Genomic DNA, 15,091 nt, shown 5'->3' on the forward strand with positions numbered 1-15,091 from the left:
GGCAGTCTCTCTGCCGTACGCTGCAGCGTCTAGGTCCACACCCACTCACGGAAATGAAGATTCTGGGCCACTGGCCGCGGCGAACATCGGCGGTGAAGGCCTTCAAGGCACTGCTCTGCTTCTTGAAGCCTTCTGACCTGCACGATAGGCTGTTAGTGTACCGAACGCTATGACTTTGCATAGTGACTTCAATTTTCTGCTACTCTCTTTTCTCCTTCATTTTTTCCCTCACCGTCCCCTCCCCGTTCAGCGTAGCAATCCGTTTCCAAAAAAAGATGAACTGCGCAACAAGAACACGGACGAAAGGGAGGCAGACACACACTAACGCAGACTTACAACTTTACTAAAGGAAGGAATACAAGGCAAATATATATAGCGATCCCCCACGCACTTCAAATCTGATCAATATGGCACGTGACAATCTGCCCAGGCGATAAACAGACCACACAAGAACCAACCGCTTACAGGATAATCTTATACCGGGCCGGCCCTTTCTATGAAAACAAAAAGCAAAGGACCGCTTAGCGACAGTGCACACTTGACAATTACGCGTTCTGCAAAGTAAGGAAATTCATAACAAAACCACACCACTCTAGCCATCTGATACCACTGAAGCTCGAACCGCTAAAAAGCGCAGGTGCTGACACCAAAACCAAGAGACGAAGCACTCCCCCTTTTGAAAACACAACGGGAAACAAAAACAACCACATCGGTCATCGTCAAAAACAAAAAAACAGTGAAAAAAAGGCACCAGGTCAAAAAGGTAAAAAAAAACAAAAAAACAACAAAAAACCATGAATCAGCTCAAGAAGCTACGTCACAAAAACAGTGAAAAATGGGCACCGAGTCATTCAAAAAAACAAAAAGATGAAATACGGGACAACAGTTTAAGACAACAACGGTTTTTAAAAAAGGGGGGTGAATGAAATCCAAAGCGTAGGAAAACATCTCAAACCATGACAGAACCGAAACAAAACTGAGATCGCTAATCAAATGAACAACGAAAGCATCAAACGCAATCAGGAGGCACTGCTCAATCACCAGGGCACAAACAGGCCACTAGGCTACACATGCCCCCGCAAAAACGAAAATTCTTTGGATGATAAGGAAATGGAAGCCTTGCTAACACAGTTGTCCGTAGTGCCGATGTAAAATGTTTCGACGACGAGACGCTCCCATTTGTCATTCAATCTGGCCAGAAATTCCGTCTTTTCGAACCATGGTACACAGTCCCGTTGCTTCGTTTTTGTGCAGTCCGCACAATGCTTAGCCAAAAACTTTCCATCGTTGTTTGCCACGCTCAACCGGTGCTCCCTTGCTCTTTCATTAAAGCATCTGCCGGTTTGGCCTATGTAGACTTTTCCGCAACTAAGGGGAATGGGGTAAACAACGCTGGAAACGCAATCTTTGAACTTCCTTAGATGTTTGATTTTGCAAGGGGTTTTCTTAGTGTTCTTCATCATCACGCACACCTTGGACAGTCTGCATGGAGCCGAGAAGACAACGTTGACGCCTCCTTTTCTCGCCACTTTCTTGATGTTGTGCGAGAATTTGTGGATGTATGGAATCACATGGGCCTTCTTTTGCTCGGCGTCTTCTTTGTCTTTGCGTTCTCTCTTAATTTTTTGAAGCACATTTTCACACACACTCGAAATGACGTGCGGAGGGTATCATGGTGATTCATGGTTTTTGTTTTTTTTTGTGTTGTTTTTACCTTTTTGACCTGGTGCCTTTTTTCACTGTTTTTTTTGTTTTTGACGATGACCGATGTGGTTGTTTTTGTTTCCCGTTGTGTTTTCAAAAGGGGGAGTGCTTCGTCCCTTGGTTTTGGTGTCAGCACCTGCGCTTGTTAGCGGTTCGAGCTTCAGTGGTATCAGATGGCTACAGTGGTGTGGTTTTGTTATGAATTTCCTTACTTTGCAGAACGCGTAATTGTCAAGTGTGCACTGTCGCTAAGCGGTCCTTTGCTTTTTGTTTTCATAGAAAGGGCCGGCCCGGTATAAGATTATCCTGTAAGCGGTTGGTTCTTGTGTGGTCTGTTTATCGCCTGGGCAGATTGTCACGTGCCATATTGATCAGATTTGAAGTGCGTGGGGGATCGCTATATATATTTGCCTTGTATTCCTTCCTTTAGTAAAGTTGTAAGTCTGCGTTAGTGTGTGTCTGCCTCCCTTTCGTCCGTGTTCTTGTTGCGCAGTTCGTCTTTTTTTGCATTATGATCAACCAACTAGCCCGGCAAGTCCTGTTCAATCCGTTTATTCTTCCGGTTAACCTTCCTCACTTCCTCCTCTTCCTCCTCCTCCTCCTCGGTACACACTCCAAACTCAACCTACACACAGCGAATGGCCTTCCTTCTGAATCTTTCGCGTCTTCCTGGCGGCGAACGTTAGAGCCCATCCTGCGGCCCAGCCACACTTTCAATGTACAGCCGGGACCAAATTAATGACCTACCGATTGTTTCCAAAGCTAATCGCACCTGCGATGTCGTCAAAATTTTGACTACCCCGTAGTACAGCGACTATTGTTTGTTATTATCTCTGTCCAGTTTGTGTTTGTCGCTTATATCTTTAGAGCACACTAGGGCTGTACTTCGACGATGCCATGCCCATCACGAGCCTTATGAACTGATCACGACTCTTACTGCTATCCCAGTTTGGTCAGCCTGCCTAAATGCTCCACTGAAAAACACAAAAGAGACATGCATGTCCATGCAGCCTAGGGTGTTACAAACGGCATGGACAATGTAATGTTTGGTTTGGTTTATTGGGTTTTAACGTCCAAAAGCGACTCTGGTTCTGCGGGACGCGTAGTGAAGGGCTCCGGAAATTTCGGCCACCTGGGGTTTGTAACGTGCACTAACATCGCAGAGCACACGGATCTCTAGAATTTCGCCCCCATCAAAGTTCGACCGCCGTGGCCGGAATCGAGCGCACGTCTTTCAGATCGGCAGCCGAGTGCCATAACCACTGATCCACCGCGACGGCAGTAAATGTAATGTTTTAATGCGACAGCATTAAGGGTCTCTTACCGCAGAACATCTCGTGTCGTAGTCATTGTCGTCAGCACCGTGAGCGAAAAATTCTGGTTGGCTGGACAGGCAGCTCCATGCCACATCAAGCGGCGGATATGAAAAGTGATAACAATATAAGAAAACTGGTGATTTAAAGGTTGCAACTTATCAAACGTTACTAGGAAACGTATGTTTCAAGTAATCAATATTCAAACCACTGATCCTTAGGTTACGAGTCAGAGAGGCTAACCATAGGCCACGTACGCACATTTTCTCTTTCTTACATACAATTCATTCTCATGGACTGGAAGAATGCGTTAAAAAGGCGAGTAGAATACTTGGATCTCGACGCACTTTCCCATGCCTTCCTGCACGTCACTCTATCCGGGCATTAAATTCCGGCAGGCACAGACATCCGTTAAATAGCAGGAACCATTCAGGAAGATAATTCTGCACAGCATAAACCCCCCCTCAAAGGGCGCACTGTTCTATGAACAGAGACTCTGAATAAGGCGGTGGAGTACGGCGACCCATCATGTGGCTCTTTCAGAAGCGAAAAAATGCAACCAGCCCTAACAGATCGCAAACAATCCAGGAGTTCTTCAGTACACACAAGAACCCTGTAGTGTCAGGCGAGATCCACATATCCTTTACAAATGTACCTTGAAGTATGTCCCAGAAAAACACTGCATAACGGCGCCACTAAAAAAAACGATTATCGATCATCTCGGGTTAGCCGCACTGGCAGCAGTCCAACATCCGAGCCTCAAAAGTTGCCTTGGTGCGAAACCAGGGCTGCACGGGTAGAGCAGAAGTGTGAAGTTTAAAAACGAAGGTTTTTTTGCGGCAGATTGAATCTAGATGCGCTGAACTGGCTTCAATACAGCAAAGTTCATAAGCCCAAAGCAAGTCTGCCGTTACACATGCTCAGGCAATAAAGGCTCTCTTAATAACATTGTAGTCTGCCTCCTTGACAGGGCGAAGAAATATTGCTAAAGAGCGGACAGCGTGGAAACTAAACTTGTCAGCAACAACATTTCGAAAACTCTTTCGTACAACTTGGCTAAGACGAGACTTTCTATGTGCGCTGTTGGGCCTTTCAGCGAATATGGAAACAATGTCCGTGTCTGCATGGACAAGAGAAGCCGCTGCCGGGACCCATTAACGCTATCGCGTCATGCCTTTGAAGGCAGAACTGAAGTGTCCATAACAAGTGTTTTTAGTATGCAGGCAGTTGGCCGCCAACGGAATAGGTAGGCTGGTTAGATGGGCAGGATAGCGACAACAGGCACGAACAACAGCTTACAGGAATGAAATATGGCTGGCTGTGCACGAAGTGATTCCTGATGGGGCGGTATAATAAAAGCTTCGATAGCCCATGAGAGCGCAAGCATTCTATAGAATGGGTGTGAAATCGACAGTAAGTTATGGCTGAAGTTTATCCCTTAACAGTGGCGAAACTTTCAGTTCGCGCACCTACATGTGGTGCTACCGCCGAACCAGCGCATGCGACAAAAGCCTCTTAATATCATCGTGGCGGTAAAAAAAAGTTGCGCGTGTGAGAAGGAACCTAAGTTCCACCCTGGAGCCCGACAGGCGCATGCGCACTCCAGGTCGCACTTCAATAGCCGTCATATGAGTGCGCTCGCCGACGACATAGGTCTTGTGGCACATAATCCATTGGCACGTTCAGTAACGAGATCTCGTTGCGCGGGTCATCATAAATTAAAAACGGCGAGAAAAGCCGGGAGATCTCTCGACTGCTATAAAAATATTAGGCAAGAAAAGCGTTTGATGTGGAGCGCTCTCCAGGAATCGAGTGTGGCTATCAGTACCTTTGATCGTCCTAAAATACACGATGTCTTTCCTGCCGAGCGCTTTGTGTTTACATCTCACGACGACAGCCTAATTGGAGAAATCGTATGCACTGTGCTTGCGGATGTGTAGGAATACTGAGTTGAATTTTTATACCCGTGGAGGAATTAGTGTCACTGGGGCAAGATAGATTGCGTGTTTTTTTTAGTGGACACATATTACGTGTGCGCATGCTGCCATAAAAAAAATGTTGTCGAATTGCGAGGGATAAATCACTATCAGTGCCATTTTTGAAAACTTTGTATGTAAAAATGTCAAATAAAAATTAAAGGGGCATTTCTGCTATTGCCACTGGACCCTGACTGCTGCCATGAGGAATGTGCAGTTCAGCTGGAAGGGTAGTAGACCGTTTGCCATTGCTGCACGTGCGTATGCGGCTAAGGGTTTAATGGTTTAGGGTTAAAGATAGCGTGTGGCAGGAAACGCCGCGCCACAGGGACAAGAAAACCCTGATTGGTCAAGAGGCTAGTGAAGCTGAAATTAAGAAAAGAAAAAAAGGACGAAAGCGGAATCGAAGCGCTCTCCTTAGCTCGTGGACCCCGTTCCCTACAGGGAGAAGCCCTCAGTCCACATCACTGAGGAACATTCTTTCAGTGGGATATATGGAACCCTTGTACGAGGACCTCACGCCACACAGTTGGCTAAGTAGATAAAGGAACACTTATTGATTTTATTAGTTAGCGTCACGAATAAATTTCATGATGGAGAGTGTAAAACGGTATTACATGACAACAAGCGTGTCAAAGTCTGCGAATAGGTGCGTGAGGCGACCTTCGAGCGACCGTAAGAACCCTTGAAAGCTATCGCGTCAAGAACGTCGGTGTGAACCAAGTATCTTCTTCTGCCCCTCGGAAATATTTTTCTTGATATTTGTGTGTTTTTGCGCAAGTTTCTGCGAAGAAACGGAACTCCACCAATGTCTTTTCAAAACATTTCCGCGAATGAAGCGTCTACGTTGCTGGCAGTACGCTGTGTACTCGATGTCTCCGTTCTTAAGACGGATTTAGAAACTGCCGCAACGACAAAGAGGCCGCGCACGGGACGGCGCGGTCGGGGCCGCTCTCAACATTCTGTGTGAGCCACCACACGTGCACATGCGAACGTGGCTGCATCAGAAGAGCTCTGTGTGATCATGGACGTGACCGTAGTGGTTGCAGTGCTCAATCTTCGAGCATGTTGCCCAAGGGCGCCTAAGGAGCTACGGCTGCAAACCAATGTCCAGGAAGTGACCATTATCACTGCCCCAAACCCAGCCTGCAGCCGATGCTCCGCCGCCAACGTACACTTTAACCAACACTGTGATCCAACCCCATTTCGCACGATGACAGCCGATTGACACGTGTCGACCACAACCAAATTGTAAGAATACAGTTGAGCCTACTTTTAACGGCCACAGTTATCACTAATGTTCACTTATTATCAACTAAGGTGATGCTGCGATAAATAAATGTTCTAAGATAATGTTATTGCGTCCAAGATACAACCGTCAAGCCGTGGTCCACAGCGCGCATAAAATGAGCGAGAAGTTGCTGTAAACTGTAGGCTGCAATCGAAAAGCCTTGTTTACTGGAGCGAAAAGCGACAAGCGTTTTTAAAATCTTCGTGACATTCTCTGCCCCCTTAGTTCATGACTTGCATGGAATTCGAACGAAATTTTCGCAGCTGTCGGAAACGCATGCCTTGAAGGGCGATGCCCTGCGCTTCACGAAAGTGCAGTACGATATTACCCGGTACCGAACTTTTGCGCCCTTCTGGACGGCAGCGAATGAAAGCTGTGTTGCGTCCTAGGAAATCTCCCAAGTAGTGCTGCTCTGACGGCGATGGTCTGGCTTTCTGCTTTCAAAAGTGACGAGAAAGAACTGCTACTTGACACGAGGATAATTCACGGTCTGAAGGTGGACATTCGGCGCTGCGCCACCAAAGCATTCTGATAGCAATAGATAGATGAGAGGCAGACGACGCATTGCGGGGGGGGGGGGGGGGGGCATCCCTGTTTTCCGTTCTTGAACGAGAAAGTCGTGTGGACGCAACTGACTGCTTAGTGCATCATGAATTGCTTGCGCAGGGTCGGGTTTATAAACCACATAACTATACAAAACGCTCTCGAACAGCCGGAGAATACTCGGTGCTTCTTTTCGCTGTTCCATCTCAAATACGAATGGATTGATGATGCCCAATTGTCGCCCTTTTGTCCAAGAATTTCACCCCAAAAAAGCCAAGCACCAAGCCGAGCGAATGCTTCTAACCCATTGAAAAACCGCTCGGTAACTGGCGAAGCTGGGGTTCGAACCCCCACCTCCCACATGCCAGGCCCATGCTCTAACCGCAAGGCCACCGCGTTTGAACACCGTTATCGGACGGGCAATGCGTCGTCATTGCACAGTTGGCCTGCCCTAATACCGCCTGGGGTTGCTTTTTTGGTGCGGATGACAAGGCTGGCTACGGAGCGCCATAATAAAAGCACGTGATTCTTAAACAGACTCCTTAAGCCATGAATACGAGACGATAAAGAGGATGATATCTACGACGAGTTGCCGTGGACACTGCCGCTGGGATTAGTTCCTTCGCGTCACTAAAGGTGCTTTTATCCGCAAAGTATCCGCAAAGACCAATGCGATTGGGTTAGAGAGCTTGGAAAGCGGCATTATAAGATCTAGTTTGAATGAGCAGATTCGCATAACAGACATATAAAGAAAGAAACACTACACAGTCCAACTTCATATTTTTGGCTGTAACATGAAGTTGCCGCCAATTTCAAACGCGTTCCGCACTGCCAAAGGGGAACACTATCGCGTGCAAGTTAGAACGCGACAACAGACCAATCGAACAAAACAAAACGAAGCCGTATTCATATTTTAAAGGTAAAGACTTGAAAAGAAATGAAAAATCAGATAAAAACACAAACTTAACACGGGCACAAAATTACACGTTAAAGGAAAGAATTCCCCAGATTTTTAAAGTGAAAACTGAAGCGGGGATGCCTTGCAGACGCGGCGGACGCGGGTGGATGAACTGCGACACGTCGCCGGTGTTGCCTCGAAGGAAGCGGCGGAACGGAGCCAGGTAGTAGTAAGAGCGGCGAGGACCACAGGGATACACCGATGGACTCCCGACAACAGCCCCAGTAACTTGGCAGAGGCAGGAAACGCGTAAGCGAGGACCCGGGGACGGCATCCCGAAATGCCGTAGGCTTAATGCAGGCGAACCAAGGAGCCATGCGACGTTGATCGCGGGGAGGTCTACGGCAGCACGGACACAACGTCCGACGGCCGCCACCTCCACGCTTGATTGACACAACCCCCGCTGCGCTGTCTCCCTTCACACGTCGGTTTCCTCGCACGCTACCTTTCCGCTCCTCGTGCTCCCCACGCTTTTCGTCGTCTTGGCCTTACAAACACCATGACACTATCCAAACTGTAGATAAGGTTAAATATCTTGGTGTTATACTCACAGCATCGCTAGACTGGACAGCCCACGTTGACATGATAACTGCCAAAGCTTGTCGCCTTTTGTATTTTTTCCAATGGAATTTCAAAAGCTCTCGCTGGTACTAAAAGAAACATTATATTTAACAAATGTGAGACCAGTATTCATTTTAAACCAGCCAGAAGACGCGACACAAAGGAAGAAGCAAACAAGACGAGGCTGGACTAACAACTGAAGTTTTATTGAAAGGAAGAAAACAACGAAGACTCGCACTGAGGTGCGCGCACATAAGCCATATCAGTGAAAGGGCACATAAATAAATTTTTCAATGTCAGGGTCTGACTAACAAGTTATCTAAAAAGGCAAATTCCTTAGCGTGAAGGTTTACCGACGGCTTAGCCACACACGTGTCCTTAGCCTTAGCAATGTAGAAGGCTTCAACTATCTCGCGACAGATTTGTTTTTCATTTCTATCAACTACAGTAGTGTCGCTGAAGTCAGGCGTGCAAAGAGACAGATCATCGTCCGATTTGCATTCTCGAGATTGCACGTGCAACGCCAGATTAGAGTTCGCCTTCCCACCCAGAGAGTTAGAATGCTCCGTCAGGCGCACATTTAGACATCTACCCGTCTGCCCGTAGTAGCATCGACCACACTGTGACACTGTGCATCGGGAACGATCACTTGATGTTTTATCAAGCCTCCTTTTTACGCTGGCGCACAAGCCTCCTATCTTGTTTTTAGCTGTGAAGACAACGCCAACGTCATACTTCGCCGCAAGTTTCTTGAGTCGGTGTGAAACACCATGGAGGTAGGGAAAGGCGGCCACCTTTTTGAGATCAACCTTGGTGAGACCAGTAATAGAATACGCTTGTGTAGCATGGAAGCCTTTCACGGGTACACTCATTGACAACTTAGAAAGGGTACAGAAACGCGCTGCAAGGTTTGTGATTGGGAATTATAATTTTCATATAAAGAGCTGAGAACTTCGCGACGGTATTGGGTGGGATACCTTGGCAACCCGAAGAAACATCTGAAGGCTGAAGTTCTTGCACAGCATTTACCAAGATTTTACCGGTATTAATAAAAACACTTACCTTAAGCAGCAAAATTACATTTCGGAGAGACTAGACAACACGAAAAAGATTAAGAGTTATCAATGCCGCATTAATGTATTTAAGTATTCGTTTTTCCCTAACACAATTCTGGATTGGAATAAGCTTCCGAATGATGTGGTTTGTGCACCTGATTTCTAAAGTACTGCTGAAATGACGATCTGTTGTATTTCTTCCTGGCCTCGTGCGTTTACCGGCGCTGTGCCGATGTACGTTATGTTATCACTCATACTACTTGTGAATTCGTTTTTTTCATTTTTTTAGTATGTTGTGTTACCTTGCTGACATGTTACCAATTATCTTCTTTGCATGTGTTATTGTATGTAGCTATATCCCGTCTACAATAATGCCTCATGGGCGCTGTAGGTACTTGCAATAAATAGATTCGCTCGTGCACACGCGCAAAGCTGGGCTTGCTCGTGTAGCGCTTCGCTGTCGACGCACCACTGTCGACGCACTAGACTCAAATATCTCCCGACGAATTATTGTGCGACTCACAGAAGTGCACTCATTATGTACCTGGGATGGGGCGTGCATAATCTGCTTTATCGTCAGGTTCACTATCAGTGGTTTCAACTGTGTTTTCAAATATTACTGAACGCGTTGGCTCACTTGGCCTCCTTCATGTTCTTGCATTACACCTGATTCGCGCTGCTTGTTCGTATGTGTGTTTCGGTCTTGAGGCATCTGAGGTAGCCTGGGCAGAATAAAGCTTTAGAGCTACCATAATTAAACACTGTAATTCCCATGAGTTCTGAGCAGTGCCTATAATAAATCCAGCAGTGGCTATACAAATTAACCGATGTTACCTGCTGGAAAAAGCTGCAACTAAGATTTCTGAAAGCCGCGTTTTGGTCCCGAACAAATTTGTATCTTTTAATTTGTCACAGTTTTCCGTTTCACCCAAGAAGAAAATGTACGGTTGGCTTTGTTAAATAGTGTTCACAGCTCACCCAGCCAACAATTTGTTTTCCTACGCCAAGCGTGCATTTGTTCGATATTACAACGCAGTGTTTTAAATGACAAACATGCTTCGAGGAAAGGAAGGCGAATCTACAGCAAAATTTTCTTTCTCCAGGCAGGTGTTTGAATAAATATAATTCATAAAGTCAAGCAAACAAATATCACTTGCATATGTTCCACCAGTCGGCTATTTCTCCTTTGACATTTAGGATGGTACAGAAAAAAGAACTCTAAAACTGACAATACTAGTGCCGCAGAGTTTCAGTACTTTGCCCTCGATTGTGACATTTGATATATGTATATATAAGCACTGCTTCGCGAAGGAAACGATTCTCAGGAAGAAGAACTGCTCTACGACGAAACAGAAGCTCTTCCTTCAATTCGGACTAGCAGGTGAGTACCGTAGGACGCAAGAGATGAAAATGCTCATTTTGATTGGATTATTTGAATTACCTAAATTAAAGTATTTCAAGTGGAAAATATTTGACCCTCATGCTTGCGGCTTCCTAGAAAACAAGAAATATTTTTAAGCTCTGCCCTGACATTTCTGTTGGATGCAGTTATTTTTACAACCGAATAGTTGTGCATGCGTGATAATATGAATGGAATTGGCACATGCTCAAATCATAGCTCAATCTACAATTCCTCTGTGGAGGCGCAAAGCAGCATGACCACCAATCTCTGTACTGGCAGCCGTGCCTACTTTTTCTATATTTTTAAAATATTGTTACAAGGCGGCAATCCAAGCAATGAGACGACATGATGGCAGATGAAAATATAATTTAATGGCTGCGGGGACTAGCGCGAGTGCTCCATCCCGCGCCACTGCCCTCTTCTTCGTATTCGTAACATGACCCAGGTCCTCCGAGCGATCGTCGCAATCGATGGCTTGAATTCGGAATGGTGAGGTGGCGATGAGCATGATAAGAAAGTATAGATGAAGATGAAAGGCATGCCACCAAGATGAACGAGATGCTCAGATGAACGGTTGCCCCGGAGCTTCAGGTCCAGCGGTCGGTCGCCCATAGCCGAAGGTCAAGGTTAAGGACTCGCCATACAGCTGGGGAGGGGGTGCCGCATTGGTTTGGGTCGTCCTCGGGTCATACTGCGTCTGGTCTTGGTCGTCGCGTCTTGTGGTCGGGTCTGGGGACGGGGCGGGGGAAAGTGGTTGGTCGGTTCTGGTCGTGTCGAGATGGGGTTGAGACGGGCGGCGGAATCCAGGTCCCCTCGGCCGACGACGAAGGGGAGTAGAAGGCGCCGATGCTCCAGGGACCAGGATGACGATGCGTACCCCGCACCTCAGACCAAATGATGCAAGGTGGCAAGCCAAGGAAAGGGACGACATGATGACACATGAAAATAGGATTTAATGCGCTCAGGCCTAGCTCGAGCGCTCCATCTGGTGGCACTGCGCTCTTCTTTGTCTTCGTAAAAATATCTCAATCCTTGAAAGAGTAGTAGTGTAAATGACTTTCTCTGCATTTAAAACGAATTGGACTAATGCACTTCAGATTTATTTTATTCTCGGTTGCTGTTTAAAGAAATTTTATTTTCTCACTAACTACTCTCGTCCAAAGTTCCTCTATAAAAAAAGCATAGTGAACATAATATTGTTCTTAGAGAGCCCCGAAACGCTTTCTAAGAAATTTTTCAATGTCTTATCTCTCAGAGGCAGACTAACTTTCCAATAAGTCTCTTTTAAACGGGATATTTACCGTACAGAGCGGCTATCTTGAATTTTAAAATGCTATCTGTAGTTATGCTTCATCAGTTGTAGCGGTTTGAGCCCATTGTGGGACAGCAAAGAAAGTATTTTCTTTGGTACGTTACAAATTTAATACATAGCAGTGGGCAAAAACAGCCCATGATGTTCAGGGTCTTCTGTGACTAGTGTTGCTACCTCTACTTCCGAGCATTCCACTAAAATGGGTTCATAAATGAGCTAAAAATCCGCAAAATGTTTTCTAAAAACACCAGAATATCCACTGATTTGCACTGAGATGCTAGATGTAAAAATACTCGCTGTGCGTCTTTCGTTGGCTTAGAAAGGCGAGCAAATGTAGCGATTCAGTGTCAGAACTATGAGCAAAACAGGGGGTAAGCAAAAACGAAACAAGAATGGGCAGCGGCGTTTGAAGCGGCGTCTGCTTGAGCGCGTATCTTGATCAGCCATGAGCGTGAGGTCAAGGTGGCATATTTTATCGCGCAACTCTGGCTAGGAGAAAACATTTTCTTCAGGCGTGCAGTCACATTATTTTTTGATCAACATTCGCTGGCAGCGTCCAGGGCAGCTCGTACCGCATCGTTTAGCGCCTGCTGCATCCTCAGTGAGCGTTCTTGCCAGTAATCTTGTTTAAAGGCGTGAGTAAAAAAAAGAAACATAAGTACGCTGTAAGTTCATTGTACTCTATTCAAATGCACATTCCGCAATAACCTGAATAAAAAGTCCTCCGCAAGGTGACATTCTTCATAGGTTTATTCTATATAAACATTAGGAGAAAGCAAGAAGGGTTACGGAGTCCATCAATCACACTGCTTGGGTAATGACAAGAAAAAACATGAGAGGAATGTAAATATGTTTGTACTACTCACGACTAGCCGAAAGCAACTCTATGCGAGCGTTGAAGCAAAGCCATAGAAAAGCTGCGTGACCTCAAAACACAAATGCATCAGCATCTTCATCGGAATCTTCGTCAGCGACCTACAGGAAATGCGCTGACACGTATCACTTCCTGATGTTGATGGTTAACTCTGTCCTCTGTAAATGTTATCATTTGAACGAAACTATCTACGACGGAAGTCCGACTGGTTGAGTTCTTGAGAGAGTTAAGAGAAAACTGACGTCAACCAATATTTTAACTATGCCCAAAGTTTCAGGACCCACTGGGTCCCTTCTTCAGGGGTGACTAAAGTGTGTCAGCAGCAGCGGGTTTCTGCCTTCGCTTTCCCTTTGTTAGCACGTGGCGCAGTCCACTAAGGTACGTGAAGGGGAGCGTTCCTGGAGTCCTATTCATCACCGCCTTTGTGAGCCGGATGTGCCATGACTCCACATGTCGCCTCTTGAACAGGTTTAGTTCCAAGGCCAAGACGCTCACCTCCTCGAAGGCTATTCGGTGGGCTGCGCGCTGGCAGTGTTCGGCGAGGGGGTTGGATTTCGAATTCATTTGCCGGATGTAATTTTTCTGTTGCCTTATTCTGCGGTGGAGGTTTTTTTTTGTTTTGCCGATTTATGAATCCGAGCACTTGGAGCATGGCATTTTGTAAACGACACCCATTTGTTTTACTCTGGGGACGCGGGCTTTCGGTCATTGTAAGAAGCGGCCTATTGTCGAAACGGGTTTGTCAGCCACGTGGATTCAATGTTTTCCCAGAATGTGTGCAAGTTCCTCACTGGTTGCCCTCACGCATGAAAGCACAACGCGCACGTGTTTTGTTCTTTCATTGTTGGCTGGTACCCCTGTCCTCCGAGCCTGACGGCGACCAACACGTTGCATAAAGCAGCGTGTGTTGCCATTATTCAGTAGGTAGGCCAAAAACGTTAGTTTCTGCTATTGTTTTTGCTTCGGAGAAGCAGATTGACTTTGCTCTTCTCAGAAAAGAGGAGACGGATACCTTGTGGCTAGTAGGTTGGTTGGAATTAAAATTTAGGTAGCGGCATTTATGGTTTGGCTTCCTATAGACACCGAACTTTAGATCTGCCTTTTTTCCTCAAATAAAGACCTAGAGGAATTGCAGTGTATCGTTCACTTCTCGTTGCATTGTGAACTGAATAGAAGGCTCGACTGAGTTGATGTGGGCAAGGAAATTTTCGACCTGCGATGTCTCCAGAATGCAAAAGCCGTCTTAAATGTAACGAAAAAAAAACTTTTGGTTTTTCTTGACATGACATCAGTGCTTTCTCTTCAATGGCCTCCATCTTCACGTTGGCAGCACTCACCGAGATCGCAGCGCCCATGGCAGTGCCGCTGCTCGTCTTATAATATTCTCCTTTGAAGGCAAAAGCTGTGCTGCTGAAGCATGACTCCAAAATCCGGCAGAGATCTCTGCTAGTGGAAGTGGCAGTGGAATATTATGGGGCGGTGATACTGACGGGAGACGTCGGGGTGATACCGTAGCCTGGTCCGGTTGCGTGACATGTGCAGATCCTGCTGATGGCAGGGGTCGGAGTAGCGGGGCTGTAGCCAGCCGTACGACGTGCAATGAATGCGTACTTGTGTCTGTCATCGAACCGGGGCGGCGCTTCGGGACAGGAGCTGCCTGCGCAACCTGCCGCACTTCGTCCTTGACGACTTCTGTCAGCGCTGCCAGCGGCGCAGGCGCAACCTGGAACTCCTTCCGGACAACTGACCCAATCAGTTCACGCAAGGCGTCTGCACTGCCACCCAGGAACGCGAAAAAAAGGCTTCGGGTACAATGCTGTTGATGTCCCGATTGTACTGGTGGGCCCGTTGTCGGAGCGTCGTCTTCATGGTGGTCGCATCGGTGAGAAATTCGGCTACAGTGCGGGGTGGGCTGCGTACGATGCCTGCGAAGAGTTCCTGCATAACCCCACGCATGAGATGGCGAAGCTTCTCCTCCGTCATGGTGAGGTCGGTACGCTCTAGAAGACGGGCCATATCTTCGATGTACATGCGCACACTTTCGTCCGTGCGCTGATTTCGGGAGTGCAGCGCAGCTGGAGCCTTCTCGCGGTGTTCGGCAT

The 15,091-nt window shown here is 46.8% G+C and overlaps 1 protein-coding gene across 1 annotated transcript in view; it reads left to right on the plus strand.

Annotated features, from left to right (window-relative positions):
* The first annotated feature begins 10,723 nt into the window (after positions 1–10,723).
* The window catches only part of LOC144102621 (uncharacterized), a 73,569-nt gene continuing 69,201 nt past the window's right edge, over positions 10,724–15,091 (plus strand). Inside the window, exon 1 of the mRNA XM_077635841.1 lies at positions 10,724–10,782. The gene's annotated coding sequence lies outside the window, so the exon portion shown is untranslated. The remainder of the gene's footprint in view (positions 10,783–15,091) is intronic.

This window comes from Amblyomma americanum, chromosome 8 (assembly GCF_052857255.1).
Source record: "Amblyomma americanum isolate KBUSLIRL-KWMA chromosome 8, ASM5285725v1, whole genome shotgun sequence".
Taxonomy (NCBI): Eukaryota; Metazoa; Arthropoda; class Arachnida; order Ixodida; family Ixodidae; genus Amblyomma; species Amblyomma americanum.